We start from the raw sequence: 15036 nt of genomic DNA on the forward strand, positions 1-15036 counted from the left end.
GGTGAGCTCTAAAGTCTGGCCAAGGGCCCTTGCGACCCCGGAATGTGACATCATCGGGGGATGAGGAGGAGGACTGAGGAAGGGGCCCTGCGGAGGGGCCTTCTTCCAGATCAGATCCCTCGTCCGAGGGATGATCCCTCCCCATGTGGGATGCTGGAGGAGGCAGTGGCGGCGCCGCAGATGATTTGAGCGAAGCGGTCGCCTGTCCCACCTGTGTACCCCAGGGGCCCCAATAAGGCCACTGCCAAGGTCCCTGGGCCATGCTGGAGCCGGCATCGGTGCCGAGTGAGTTACCCGGTACCGCGATCTGGAGCCGGACCCACTGGAATGGCGTTTGCTCCTGGACTTGGGGGAGCGGCTCTGCGAACTAGATGACGACAGCGAGTGTCAGTGCCGTCATGAGTGGTGCCGGCGTGAGGAGGAGCTGCTCGAGCCCGAGCGTCTCCTCCCTCTTGATGACTTCTGGCGGCGTTTGCCCCTTTTAGGTGATCGGGAGTGGTGCCGTCGGTGCCGGCGAGAAGATCGGGACCGGGATCGGTTCCGACCCGAGGAACGGGACCGAACGCGGGATGGACTGCGCGTCGGTGCCCGGGGTGTCGGTGCCGAGGACAGCGGTGCTGGCTGAAGCGGTGCTGAGGACGCCGGTGCCGTGGTCGGCAGTGGTTCAGTTGGCGGTGCCGAAGTCGGCAGTGGTGCAGTTGGCGGTGCCGAAGTCGGCGGTGGTGGTGGCAGTGCCGATGACGCTGGCAGTGCCACCGTGGAGGGCACCGGGATCCGCGCTGGACTGGGTGCCGGGGATCTAGACCGGTGTCGAGAGCTGCGACGCCAAGCCGGGCTGTCGACGGAGGATGGAGTCATTGTCCCCCGTGAGCTCCTCGACCTCCCGCGGTGTCGAGGAGCTGGACTCGGTGCCGGAGCTGGGAGGGAGCCTGCACTCTCAACCCTCCTCAGCCGTCTGGGGGGAGACTTCGACTCCTGTCTCCACCACTCACCGGGTCCACCCATTGCGGGCTTACCCTGAGACGCAGGTCCCATCCTCGGCCGAGGGTGGGACGGAGGCGTGGGCAGGCCCATGAGGGCGCGTGCCACGGAGAACGCCTCCGGTGTCGACAGCCCCTGCAAGGGCTCTGCCCCACTCCGAGGAGTCGGGGAGGGCTCCTTGCGTGGAGATGCTGGTGCCAGAGTACTCTCAACGGCACGTGGCTGGGGCATCTCCGGACTCCCCCGGTGCCGGGTCGGCCGTGCGGAGGAGTCCTGGTGCGCTGTCTCTTTGCGGCGCTTCGGTGCCGGCTCCTTGGATGACGAAGTCAGTGCCGGCGGAGCGCTCCGCACCGAGGAGACGCTCGGTGCGGCAGATGACCGCACTGGTTCGGGGTCCGGGCGTAGAGCGGACTCCATCAAAATCGCCTTCAGCCGCGCCTCTCTCTCCTTCTGGGTCCGCGGCTTGAAGGCCTTACAGATCTTACACTTGTCCCTGCGGTGCTGCTCCCCGAGGCATCGGAGGCAGCGTGAGTGAGGGTCACTCACAGGGACCGGCTTGGCACACTCGGTGCACGGCTTGAATCCGGTTGAGCCAGGCATGACCCAACACGGAGAGAAAGAACCCCTGAGGGCTTTTCTAAGTATCTACTAACTGTCTTTTGATTTGAAGAACAAAGGAGCTAAGGGTTTGCGACTTGCAAGCAAGAGGCAATGTTCCAGCAACCGTCAATGGGTGGAAAGAAGGAACTGGGGGCCGGTGGGGTCGGCAGTGCCCTATGTACCGCGACATGGGCGCGGGACTCCAGGGGGCGCCTGAGCCGACCCTACAGGGACTGCTAAGGGCAAAAAAGTTCCGGGAAACTGTGCACGGAGCGCGCACACACCTACATGGGAATAGATATGAGCAATCACTCGAAGATAGAACCTTCAAAGAATATTTAAGTGCTGCAAGCAGTGATGTTGGTGAGTCAGAAGGTGGCACTCTTCCCTCTGAAGCAATACTCCAGCCTTAAAACGCTCGTTTTAAAGGCCATTGTCCTGCAGTTCTTATTCAGCCAAGATGTAAAGACAAAACCCTGACCCTGACCACATATATGATGATATATTTCCTGGACCTTTTGATAAATTCACTCCAATGTTTTGACCAAATTTTATCTTTGGCAATTCCATTCTGCTTCCCTAAATTTACACTATAATTTCCTTCAGAGTATAGTATTCTTTACTTTGCAAACTAAATTATTGTGTAAAGTTGCAGTATTCTATTAATCAGCTACTGCATTCCAGGTCATGGTGGTTCCAATTTCATTGTTAGGGGAAGGAATATCTTCCTATGTATCACTTCCATACCTCACAGGTGTGTTGGGAAACTAAATGAATAACTTTTTGTAAAGTACTTTGAACTGATCAGATGGAAGGTGCTTTAGAAGTGCAAAATATTATTGTCAGTAAAGTGTATTGTAGAAAGGAGCTTAGCACTCCCTGTTGTCCAAACCTCGTGGTTTCACCCTAAGCTTGCTCAGCATTGCTATGAAACTGCAATAAGTCGGAAGAGTATTCTGGGTACTGACACGCAAGTGAGCATGAGGATCTTACTTGTTCATTAGATGTAAACATTGGGCCAAATCCTGAAGTCTTTACTTCTAATTTGCTACTTGTTCTGCACTGATTGGTCACCTGACTCACATGGTATTGTTTCTGCTCCCTGACTGGATGGCTCTTAAAACCACAGAGACTAATTCTGTCACCTGTATCCATACTGAGTAACACTTCATTCTGCATATATTCCCACTGACTTCAAGTGGACTACTTGTGAATTAAAGTGCAACTCTGTGTGAGTAAAGGCTTGTCTGTATTTGAGACTGGTGGCCAGGAACCTGCATATAGTCATGCTAGTATTAACCTAACTGTACATTGGTCAAGTTTAACCCATTTTGAAACAAGAATTAACTGCAGTGCTGCAAATCAGAGCTTTCTTTGTCTACAGCTGGCATTTACACTAGTGCAGATACTTAAACAGCTGGCCACTGGTGGCTGGAGAGAGGCTAATCCCAAGTATCGAGAAGGCTTGAGGGTGTCATTATCAAACTGAAAGAGCTTTACAGATGCCTACTGCAATGGGGTGTATACCCCATACAGGTGACAAATAGGTTAATGTGGGTGTAAGAGGTTTGTGCAGGGGCCCCCCTCTGCTCAGGTCCTCTGCTCCCAAAAAACACTTGTAGATTTCAGCTTTGTACTCGCACCAGTTTGCTTTATATATAGGTTGTCACCCACCACCATCTATCAACACATAGTCTGGCCTAACAGCTCCAGAGGCCTCACTGTTTCAGCCACTGTTTAAGGGAAGTTCATCCTCCTGCTGTAGCTTCTCCCTTCTCTGACTGTTTGCCCCCCCTTCTCCCTGCACTGCCTTGCTGTGAGCCTTTATAGGGCCTGGCTAACAAGACCAGCAGCTGCTCCCCATTGGCCCACTCCGTGCAGGCTTACTCAGCCTGTTCCAATTCCCCTCAATTAGGGCTTCAGTCCTATTTGGGTTCCAGGAAGGGGGCAGGTGCGTCAATTAGGACTTCCAGCCTAAGGGGAGGAGCTACTGAACCCAGACTCAACTAATTACGGAGGACAATGAATGAAAAAACAGGGACGGGAATGAAGGTCAAAGGGCTAAATGGAGGGAACCTGAAGGAGACACTGAACAGAGAATGCTGAACATAGCCTGCTGCTCCTCAAAGGTAGCCAAGGAGTCAGCAGATACAGCCCAGAGGAACTCTGCTCGGAGACGTGATCAGACAGAGAAATGGAAGTAGGCCCCACAGATGCAGAGCACCTACTCGGCCAACCTCCTCTCCCTGGGTGTTGTAGATGGCTGCCTTGCCAAGGCGAGTAGGAGGTTGATGAGGAGGTCACGTGACTTTGTGGGGCAATGGATGGGGTGAGCGTGGATCAGGAGGTGTGGGGAGAAGTGCAGCCAGAACCTCAGAGGTTCCAGAGGAACAGGAATACGGGCTGCAACATGGCATGCTCCAGATAGATATGCTCCAGGGTCTCCCTCACACCGCAGAAGGGACAGGCTTCGGGCCGGGCTGAACCACGCCAGGTACACACCCATGCCCACCGCTCCGTGAAGGAGCCGCCAGCCGATATCCCTGGCGGGCCATAGAACAAAGGTGGAATACACACTGGCCCACCAGAGTTTCTCACACTCGACAGGTGGTAAGAAGTCCCACCACTTGGTGTCAGGGTGGAACATGGGGGCGAGGAAATGAAGAATGTGGAACACAAGCATGTGGAGATGTGCCTGTGGTATGGTTTGGAAGCGTGCCAGATGCAGATCCTGCAGCCGGCTCAGGGTATGTGGAGGAGGTGGTCAAGGGGGCTTGCAGAGCAGGGGCCCGATGAAGAGGTCCAGAGGGCCTGGAGTGAGGGGTGGGCGGGGAGCACCCTACCTCAGGACCCGCTTGAGATAGGCCCGAGTAGTAGGAAGTAAGGCTGCCTTCCCCTCCTGGATTCCTGCCAGGACCAGCCTCGTGTGCACCGAGTAGGACTCCACCACCTGCACACTGAGATGGGGGTTGGGTAGCAGGGGCTCCACGAAGGAGATCCATCCCCTCGGTGGCTGCCACGGACCTGGTTGCGGAGACCAGCCTCCGGGTCCGGAGGAGGTCCTGGTAGAAGACCGGCAACTCAGAGAGGTCTTGAGGAAGATCCCTCGGGTGAAGGAAAGAGAGCTGCTAGTCATAACAGATCCCTCGGAGACGATGGAGGAAGGTGTGCGCCAGTGCGCTCCACGCCGGACTACCCGCACTATAAAGGAGTCTCTGCAGGGCCTGGAGGTGGAAGGTATGGACCTGGCTGCAGACGCAGCACAGGCCTGTCCCCCTTTCTCCAGGGGAGACTCAGGACCCCTGCAGAGACCCAGTGCAGTCCTGGCCAAAAGAACTCCAGAATTGTCTTCTGGAGGTTGGCCAGGAAACTCGGGGTAGGGACCAGGGTGTTAAATCGGTGCCAGAGCATGAACAGGACCAGCTGGTTCAGCACCAGTGCTCTCCCCTGCAGGGAGAGGCACCGGAGCAGTCTTGTCCATCTCCGGAGCCTCTCAGCCACCCTGCCCTCCAAATCCTCCCAGTTCTCCGACGGAGAAGGATGTGTGGCCCTGGCTCCTTCTCCTCCGCAGACCCCACCCGACTTCGCCAGACATTGGCGGGGCCTGCCCACTCACCTGGGCGTTTCAGTGGGGGGTCACCTCCAGGGCCTGAGCGGAGGTGACATCACGCAACCGAGAAGGAGAGGTGGCCACAGGGACCAGACAGCTAGTGTCGCCACCGCTGGTCTGGCTGGTGCCTTCCTGGGTCTCGGGGGTCCCAGGCATCCCTCCTTGCCAGGCCATGGGGCAATCCTTCTGGACATCACCCATCGCCCGTCAGAGGTAGTACCGGGGCTCCCCTGCGGAGTAGTGGACCCGGTACCAGGCACCTTTATGGGGCACCAGAAATGACCTCTTGAGCGCCTCCCCACCACATGCCGCCGGCGGCAGCTGGAGCTGCACTTGCCGGTGGAGCAAGAGGACGTGGTGGAGGGTGGGGTCCTTGCAATCAAAGGGAAGTGGGCTGATGGAAGAGAGGGGCTTCCCCAGCATGGAGAGGAGAGGCAGAAGGGCAGCATTGGGGAGGAAGGGCGGGACAGAAATGAGCATCACCCACATGCCCAGGTCCTCCAAAGGGACATGGACGGCCCCCATGGCCAGACCCTTCTCCACTGCCTCTTGGGCAGCGGCCTCAGATGCCAGGAATAAGACTACCTTCCCATTCATCTTTTTGAGGCTAACCTAACATAGGGAAATGCAGTGTGCAGGGGTTCAACTAAAAGGGGAAGTCACAAGCGCTGGGGGAGGGACAGGGGCATGGGATCAGAGGGGACCGGGTGACGGGGAAACAGTAGGGGGCAGGGGAAGAGGGGAGATAGGTGCGGGGCTGGAGCAGTGCTGGGAAAGCTCAGAGGCAAACTGCAAAGGCTAGGGTGGGGCAGGGAACAAACTAACACCAGGGACTAGGGTGGGGCAAACAAAGTGACCAGAAAGTCCTCCTGGGAGCCCAAAACAAGAAGGGTGCAGCAAACAAACAAACAAACCAACCAATAAACAAATGAACCGGCGGGAGGCAGCAAGGGAGAAGAGGGGCCAGTGGGCAGGGTGGAGGGGGGGTCACACCAGTCAGGGGCAGCTACAGGTAAGGGGGCAAGGCCAGTGAAAGGGAAGGACGGGTGTACCCACAAGCGCTTGATCAGAAGGGGAGAGGCAGCAGCAGGAGAGCAGTGCTCAGCAGCAGCTGCAGCGGAAGCCAACAGCAGCCAAGCCAGGAAAGACCCTAGGTGGAGATGGTGGAGGTGGCAGGGACTTCTCCCTCCCTCCCTCACTTGTTGGAGGGCAGGCTGGCAGGCCTCCTTAGGCAGCAAGTGCTGGGGGAGGGGAGACACCAGCAAGTGGGGTAGCAATGGCAGGAGGGCTTGGTTGGGGTGGGGAAGAGAGGACCTGGCAACAGAAACCGCTGGGGCAGGGGCAGAGAGACCAGCACTCCGGCCTGCCTAGCAGCCCCAGGGCAGGGGTCTCACTGCTCCTGTCACGAGTCCAGGGAAACACGTCCTCCTACTGTGGCTGCAGCTTCTCCTTTCTCTGGCTGGTTGCCCCCTGCTTCAGGGGGCTGACTCAGCCTGCTTTCTCTCAGCACCCTGTCACTCAGGGCCTGAGAGGCCAATTAAGATATTTAAAGGCAGGGAATCTGGAGCATAAAGGGGGCTGCAAGGAAGAGAAGAATGCTTCAGTAACTGTCTGGGATTAGAGAGTAGGGAGACCAAGAGGGGTAATAAGGAAGCCTAAAGAGAGAGTTGTCCCTGGGATCCTCTATGGAATAGGAACTCTGGCAAGAGGCCAGGAGTGATATCGAGCTGCCACCAGAATGGAGCAGGCTTTGCTAGGAAGCCCTGATAAAAGGGCAGGAAATGGATTTCCAGATAGAAAGCCCTGGGAGGTATTTAACTGGGGAATAGAGCAGGGGAAAATTGAGACAGTTGGAAGGTCAAGCTCAAGGAGGGTGGAAGTGGGTTTAAATTTATACTTCTTAGTTTGAGATTTTGTTGGGGGATTCCAGGGAATGGCCCTGAAGGTTCTGGCCCTGAAAAAGGGGTGAATTTACAGAGGTTTATGAAGGAGAAGGCCTGCTGAGGAAGGCGGGGTAGGAAGAAGTCCAGGGGAGCAGTAGCAAGAAATTTTGTGGCGCAGACCTTAGCTGCTGGTTATAAGTCTCTGGGTTGAAACCTGGTGTAGACGGAGGTCCCAGGTTCTCTTGCCAGCCACTGGTGAGGTGGCTTGAGGCTGGAGAAAGGGGAAAGGATGATGGAGAGTCCTGAGAGCAGGGTGTGAGCACCAGAGGACCCAGAGGTGGGTCCGAAGACCTTTTTGTAAGGATATTTGGACTTTTATTTGTGGGACTCTGTTACTCCAGAAAGAGTGGACTTAAATCATGACCTGGCAGGAGTGCTGACTTATGGGAAGAGAGACCACCATAGGCCTGAAGTAGTTGTTTGTAGGGGGCACCAGACTGGTAGGAAGGAGCCTGATATGTCATGCCAAGCTATGAAGCATTGCTTTAGTGGTGAGTTCACTCTCCCACATGCACCTGAACATCTCTGGTGATGATTTTCCCAAGTATTCACATTTAAATGTGTATTTGTCAAATACTTGCAACTTTTTCTTTCTACAAACATTCTGGTGAACAAAATATCACTCTCATGTTCCTGAAAATTAATAAAAGGATTGTGAAAGTTATTGAAATAGATTCACAGATTGTATACAAATGTTTGTTTGCAGTAGTCATCCGTCCCCAAGTGTAATAATGAGATGAAACTGGAAAATCCAAGCTGAGTATCAGGAGAAAACTTCCTTACACTGCAAACTTCCTGTTTGTGGGTTAGTCCACATTGCTTGGGGCTTCTGCAATTATTTTTGAAAAAGCACCACCAAGTTTACTCCAGGGAACAGTTCTGCATTGGCAGGTAGATGACCTATATGATAATACCTAACTCTTTTCATCAGTAGATCTCAATAACCAAAGGGCTACGTCCTTTCTCTAATGTCTGTGGTACATATCCTGAAATCATTTCTCAAAGCTCCTATTGTAATGATCTTGAGGGTTCATTAAAGACCACACTATTGAATGAGTAAGGAATAAACTTTAATAACACAGACAGGAGTGATTCCCAGGTGTGCAGCTGGGAGCAGCCATGTTAAATCCGATGTAGGACACATCTCCCAATTCACACAACACTGTCCCATGCTAGGGAGCGTCTCTAAATCACAATCTTCTAGAAGTATATCTCTACGCCTATTGTTTTCAGTTTTTGACTAGGAACTTCACAGTTTGGTCCACTGGTAGTTCTGCTGTATCAGGACTGAGTAAAAGCTGAGTCAAGTTTGCAGAAGTTGACCGTAGGGTTCCAGGTTTTATCTTGTACAATACTACATTTGGAATCAATTAGCTTTATTGATCTAACAGTTCCTTATTAAGCTTAACTTTAAAAACAGATGCATTCCAATTAAATTCTGTAGGTGCCCTGCACAACATTCAAAAAGTAAGAGAGGCTCTCTCTGTGTATGAAGCTTTGAGAACTATGGTGAAAGCATGTGGTTACTGCACATTTAAGGTCTCAAATATTCTGTACTGGCAGAATTCAAAAGACTTTTCAGCTGGTGGCAGTTACAGCTGGGACTTGACTGGAAATGAAGACTATATCTCACTGTGTTATCTTGAAGCATTTTTGTTGTCATTTTATTTTCTTATTGTTCTGATCCGGTTGAAGTCACAGTAAAAGTGTATTTGGCGTATAGGATTTTGGGTGACCAAAAAGACACAACCTGTCCCAAAGACTTTACCATCTATTTTATATTTATTTGGGGATATACATACTGAAAAAGAGTGCTGATTCACATGGCATTAATCATGACCAGCTAACACATTTTCACATGACTTGCCCTTGTCTACAACAAGTGCTAAGTCACATTTTAAATTATATTAATTAAAACATTGACACTCTTTCTAATGTGATCCTTTTTTGCAGTGTAGACATGGCAAATGGCAGGGAAGGGATGGGAAGAGGAAGGCTAAAGCTGTGGTTCTCAACCAGGGATACGCACACTCCTAGGGATATGCAGAGGTCTTCCATGGGTATGTCTACTCATCTAGATCAGTGATTCTGAACCTGGGAGTTACAAACCCCAGGGAGGTCACAGGACAGGTTGCGGGGGGGGGAGGTTGTAAATTCAGAACTAATGTTAGAGGGTGGCAAGTAGGGCAATTGCCCAGGGCCCTGTGAAGCTAAATTACATGCTTCAGCCCCAGGTGGCAGGACTTGGACTTCAGCCCTGCATGGCAGGGCTCAGGCTTCAGACTCCTGAAAGGGGCACAGTAGTCAGGAAAGAATGAGAACCGATAGATAAAGGTTACAGCATACATAATTATTCAGTATAGGCATGTGTATATCTTGGTGATTTTCCAAATCAAAATGTAGGCGTACACGCATTCTATAAACATGATGCAATAATAACACTCACCTCCAGGGGGAAGAGGATAGTTTACTTTCTATGCCCATTCAGTTGTTGGTGCTTCCATTGAGACGGCCAACAAGGATGTCAGTTTTGGTGGTGGTAGTGGTTTGGTGATGAAGGCCTGTGTTTACTATGTACTGGATTGAGAACCACCAGTCTCAGTTCACACATTTTGCTGAATAACAATCAGATAGTAAGAATTTGTGTTCAATAGCTACCACGCTATATTTGAACCAGTATCCTAGAGGCTAGAAACTTTGTATTGCACTGTCACACTCTTGAGCCCCCCAGCATCTTCTAAATCAGTTTTAAAACTTACTTTTTAAATTGTTTGAAATATATACTTTACAGAAAACATGTATATAGGAATTAACGGGGCGGGGGGAGAAGAGCACCATTCGAAAGTCTCTTCCTAGTTCTGCAGCAGTTTCTCCCATCTTGCTGGCAGCCAAGGATGGCATTGTCAGTTCCAGCACCATGGGGCTGTCTATCCCTGGCCACTTCCCCCAGGGAGATATACACACTCCCTATCTTAACTGCCACATTGGAAGGAATCAGGGCTCATAGGAATGACATTTCAGAGGAGAGGGCTCCTGCTGGCATCTAGTTCTTCCCTGGTTGGCCAAATGTTTTAAGTGAGCATGGCTATTGTATTCTACTGATAGGGCTTCTGTTTTGAGGGGTTTATTTACTTCATTTTGGGGGGGTTATATTTTTTGCAATTTTTGAGTCTTATGTATGTGTTCAAAAACTGGGAGGGGTTGTGGTGTCACAGTTTGGAGCAACTATACCTATTCTCCCTCCATGGTCCTTTGAGGGCACTCACTCTAGGCTTGTAGCTCCTCAGCCATCATCTCTCTTGGCTGCACCCACATCTCCCCCTGCTGCCTGGGGTTTTCCAGGCTGCACAGTTCCCTGCCTACACAAGGATGTTCTCAAAAAACCAGACTGCCTAAATAGGCCAGAGTTTGCACTTTGCTTGCTCTTTGAAGGATTATGAACAGTGTAATTGCCAAGTTATATAGGTTACCACACAACTCTGTATAAGCAAGCACATTTATCCTTAAGGCAAAAGCATTACAGAGAAAACAGAAAAACAGTTAAAGTCTCGATATGCATGCTGAAAGCTTTCCTGAGGTCACTCATCAACCTTATGGGGCCTCAGTAGGTCAAAGTCCTTCCAATCCTTCCCAGGAAAGGTTGAGGCCTCCCTTGGAGAGACAGTCCTGTCCGTGTGCTGGATCAGAAAGAAGGCCCCGAGTCAGTTTAAACTCAGACTATTTATACCAAAAGTCCTTTTGTTGTCTGTAGGTCTCTGGAGAATCCAGTCTGAACTATATATATGAGTCTCTCCAGGTTGTGGTACATCTCTGGAGGAGTTATGACCTGAGTGAATTTGCCTAACCACTCCCCACTATTCTTAGTTCCTGGAGAAGCTATGGTCAACTTCCCCCATGGAATTACATACAATCTCTGGCCCACAATGATGCCCAAATTAACACAGATCTCCCAAAAATATTGCAGGAAATTGCTATATCTGTTGAATGGGGCTTTTTCTTTGTATATACTGTAATGAGTAATCCCTTTGTAAAGTTCTCTGGTGCACTTTAACTGTAGTACTGTTTCAAAGAGTACTATGTTAAAGTGCAGGAGGGAATCTTTAAGTGTGCACCAGCAGGGTCTACATGGACCAATTAACACGCAACCCATTACTGTGCTTTTCCAGTGTTTATTGGATAAACAGTTTTTTAAATTGGGGGTGATTTTATTTGGTTATCAGTTAAAACCAACAATCAGAAGCCTTACTGATAATGTATGAGCACTGCAGTCTTTTTAAAATGCCACATGTCTCGATGGTAATGTTTAACAAGTACTACTGTAATACCATTGGTGCAGATATAAAGGGTGCTTTATACAGCTATCAAGGAGCTAAATGTCAATCGGAGTTGATAAAGATCACTTACTGGAAATTGCTGCTTCCAAGTCAGAACTTCCCAGAGAATTTGTTAGATGAAATTGTCTAATTAGACTGATAAGTCACAGCCTTCTCAATGTTCTGTGTGAAGAAATGAAAAATGATCAAATCACTAATCAGGTTTATTGAGAAATGAAAAAAATTAGACAGGATGTACGTAGCATTGTGTACACATTGGAAGTACTTTATCCACCAGTGATCTATTTAAAGGCAATTAGATATAGAGACATTTAGTTCTTGGAGGCTGCTTTTCTCCCTGGATGATAGTGATACGGTTCAGTGCTGTTCACTGAGATCACAGAAAAAGAGCCTTGCTTTTTTGTGACTCCAAAGCTTTAATGCATCTTTGGGGGTATAAATTGTCCCCTATCTGTCCAATCAGATTGAAGTTAAAACTGAGAGTCATGGTGGTGGCTTCAGAACAGGTGAGTCCAAACCAAAACCACAGAGTCAAAATTTCCACCGTTTTGGATAATTCAAAATCTAGAATCAAATACTGTGTCTCAGTTCCCTTTCTATATTGCTCTGAATCAAATCCACCAATACCAGCATCCATGAAGTTTAGGGGACAATTTCAAACTCCAGATTCAGGTTCTGTAGCTTGTGCCTATCTGTAGATTGAAGCCAAGAAAAATAAAGCACCACTGTTACTAACTGATCCAAAATATGTTACATGTAACAAAAGCTAAGTTCGTCAAAGAACAGCTTCATCAAATAAAGATCTTATCTATAAAACAAATCTGTATTGCAAAACAAAGGGAGAGTAATTGAAATGGTCAAATTAATTAAGACACAGAGGTAACTTGATGTGACCCTCCAACCAAATTTTAATAAAAGGATTTAGCAAAATTTCTCACTCAGTCAATAATACATGTGACATCCCCTGGGTAAAATACTTTCCCTTATTCCCCAAATCAATCAACCTATCCTCTTCCAACCTCTGTTATCCCCACAAAAAATTCCTTGGTATCACACTCGTCTCACGCATAGCTTAATCCATCAGTACTTCAGATGAATTATTCTTCCCCCTGATGAGCTCCTCACTTACAATTATATTCTGTCCAAACCCAAAGCAGAAACAATGAAGCTTCTGTAGGTTTTTAACCAACCTGGCAGCTGTTCCTCACAGCAGCAGTGGCGGTCAGTTATCCTGCAACCTCTGAACTTTAGGGGCGAGTCACTGGGTAGGGAGTACACCCTCTCCATCTGTAAGCTGTGTAGCCAGATGCAGTCTAAGGGTAGAGGACCTGCATGGATGAGTCTTAGATTGACTGAAGAACTTCATGTCACATTGCCTAGCCAGAGCAAAATTTCCCTGCCTGTGGAAAAGAGCCATTGTTGCCATTCTGAAACCACATAAACCAAACAATGATCCAAAGAGTTACCGTCCCAATTCCTTCCTGTCAGTTCCATTTAAATTTATGGGACGCTTAATATTAAACAGGACAAAGCCACAGATTGAGCAGGCCTTACCTAAAGAGCAGGCCGGCTTTAGGAAGAACAGGAGTACAGAAAATCAGGTCCTTGCAGCCATGGACTACATTGAAGCAGCTTTTGAGTCCAACCAAAAGTGCGGGGCTGTGTTCATCGACCTCTCCTCAGCATACGATACTCTCTCGCTCAGTGACCTTCTTCTCAAGCTATATAATTGCCTCCAAAACCATCACATGACACGTGTAATACAAGAAATCATCACCAACCATTGCTTCTGCATCAAAGTCAATGGACTATCCAGCCAGACAAGGCTTCTCAAAAATGGTGTCCCACAAGGGTCAGTCTTGGCCCCTGCACTCTTCAGCCTCTACACCGCTGATATTCCACACACCTCAGGCATGAAACTAGCATGGTCATGGTCATTCTCTACTCCAGCTAGTCCTTTGAGGACACGCAACAGATCTTAGAAAGAGTCATCCAAGCAACGCATACCTATTATCATCAGTGGCAGCTTCACCTTTACATTCAAAAGACAACCTGCTCAGTTTTTCACCTGAAAAACAAGGAGGCAAATAAAGAACTCATCATCCAACTCAACGGATTGTCCTTGACATTCTCGAGCACCCCAACTTATCTAGGGGTAAAACTGGACAGAACCCTTTCTTTCTGCTATCATTTCAATGGCGTGGTAGTGAAAGTGGCAGACCGGATCAACCTGTTGCGGAGGCTGTGCAGATTTCACAACCCTGCACTCTGCTGCTTTGACACTTGTGTACGCTCCAGCAGAATACTGTGTGTCTGCTTGGGGTAGGAGTACACATACACCTAAGCTGGATACACATCTCAATGCTGCCCTTCATATTATCAGCAGATGCCTACGCCTCACACCATCATACAAATTGCCCATTCTGTCTAGTGTTCCACCCCACCACCTGAGATGGCTGGCTGCAACCAGGCAGGCAGCATTTAAAGCTAACAGCTTACTCCACCCCCTTCATGAAAGGATCTTCCAGCCTCTGCTGGCTCAATGCCTGAGGAGCCGCAGGCCTTTCATAAGAGCGGCTCAGGCCTTCATACAGGCAGATAATGGCCAAAGCTGGAGTTAGTGGGTCATGAGCCAGTGGAGGAAGGAACAACACCCTGGCAGATGGCAACAACTGCCTCCCATCTCCACCTCAACCATAGGCTGCAGCCTGCCAAGAGAGGAGCGGATCTGCTTAAATCACCTAAGGACTGGTGTCGAGTGCTTTAACTCTTACATGCACAGCTGGAACCTTTGTGCTACTGCAGCCTGTGAGTGTGGAGAAATACAAACAGCAGATCATCTTGTGGAGGAATGTCCCACTTACCGCCTTGAAGAAGGATGGGTTTCCCTCAACCTCCTGACTGACAACACACTGGAAAGGCTGAGATCTGCCACATACAATTACTGAATGAATGCTCAAATGAAACTGTACACCACACACAAGAAGAAGCCAGTTGCAGTGTTGGCTCCCCTTTTGTTCTTGAGGTCTTTCTTCCAAACTGTTGGAGGTTTCCCAAGGTGAGGAGGGGGTGATATGGATTTTGAAGATGTTACATATTTTAGCTTGGTTATTGTCACTATTTTCCTATTGATTTTTGCTTAGGAATGGGAGAATGGAGATATAGGTCAATAGACGAAGAACTTTCTACATCAAGTTCGGGCTTTAGAAGACTAGATAACCTATTGTATATTCCAAAGAGGTTGATAGGTTTGCTTCTCTGAAGCTCTCCTCCTCCTCTTCCTTCTTTATTCTCAGGTACATAGGGTGTCCATCAGTTTCCACCATTTATTTCAATCTGTCCAGGCTTCTGATGCCAAGTTAATGGACTTGGCATCATTCTCTATTCTTTTGCATAATGTTTCTGAATGGATGCACCCTTTTTCTCTTTTTCCAGTAGATGACCATATTATCACTTGCCATGGATGTCATGTTGGTGTCATCCTTAAAGTGTGTCCTAAATATATCCATTGTTGTCTTCTTGCCATATTTGATGCTTTAGATTATTTTGTGCTACTTAGAAGATCTGA

This window comes from Emydura macquarii, unplaced genomic scaffold, assembly GCF_026122565.2.
Source record: "Emydura macquarii macquarii isolate MOO-44397 ecotype Brisbane River unplaced genomic scaffold, CSIRO-AGI_Emac_v2 contig_383, whole genome shotgun sequence".
In the NCBI taxonomy this organism is placed as follows: domain Eukaryota; kingdom Metazoa; phylum Chordata; order Testudines; family Chelidae; genus Emydura; species Emydura macquarii.